Source organism: Condylura cristata, unplaced genomic scaffold (genome assembly GCF_000260355.1).
Source record: "Condylura cristata isolate star-nosed mole 26May11 unplaced genomic scaffold, ConCri1.0 scaffold00021, whole genome shotgun sequence".
In the NCBI taxonomy this organism is placed as follows: domain Eukaryota; kingdom Metazoa; phylum Chordata; class Mammalia; order Eulipotyphla; family Talpidae; genus Condylura; species Condylura cristata.
The window spans coordinates 39272893-39273797 of NW_004567122.1; positions in this window are offsets into that span (position 1 = coordinate 39272893).

Consider the following 905-nt stretch of genomic DNA (forward strand, 5'->3'; position numbering starts at 1 on the left):
TATGATGAGTACAGATGTGTGTGTGTTAGGGAAAACCTATGCTACCAAAACGCTAAAAAGAAAATGTAAACCAGAGGTAGTTCAAAAATACTTTCTTAATTAGAAATGGTTAAATGATAATTTTTTATCTTGTATGCTATAGAATTAATAACAGAAAGTTTAGGTACAAAAAAGTTGATTTATAATAAAACACAAGTTACTATTTTTTAAATATTCACTTTATTTATGCATACAAGTACTGGGATGTAGGTCAGAAGTGTGGGGTTGAGGTGAGAGGATTGAACAGAAACATAATGAGGAGCAGAAAAGGCAGATTTACTGAAATACACTGCTGGGGGGAGCAGTAATCAAGACAGGTGGTCTGTTGTACCATGTGGGTCAGCTCCCTAGCTGGGAATTGAACACATGCTCTAGTGGCTGGAATAGCTTGATAGGACTAAAATTTAACCCCTGCACTACCACAGAGGCCTCAACATATGTATTATTAAAAAGCCAGGCAAAGGAAATCTGCAATCGAAAAAATAATAATGTAATATTTTTACATCATTTCATAAGTAGAATACTAGTGTTTTAGTAAAAATAATGAATTCCTTCTTGGAGCTTTGAGAATCTAATTAAAGTGATGAATTGATGCATATGAATGAGCAATTCATATCTTATGCTGATATGAATTTATATACAGTTATATATGTAAATAGAGTATTTTTTCCAAAAACATTGTGAATATATATATTATTTAATAGATTTTGATATTTTTTTTAATAGTTTAAGGACATTTTTTTTTTAAGATTTATTTATTTATTCATACAGAACTGAGGTACAGGCCAGAGGCTCAGGGGCGGTGAGAGGCTTCACCAGAGACAGAGTGGGGAGCAGAACAGGCAGATCTACGAAGTACACTGCTG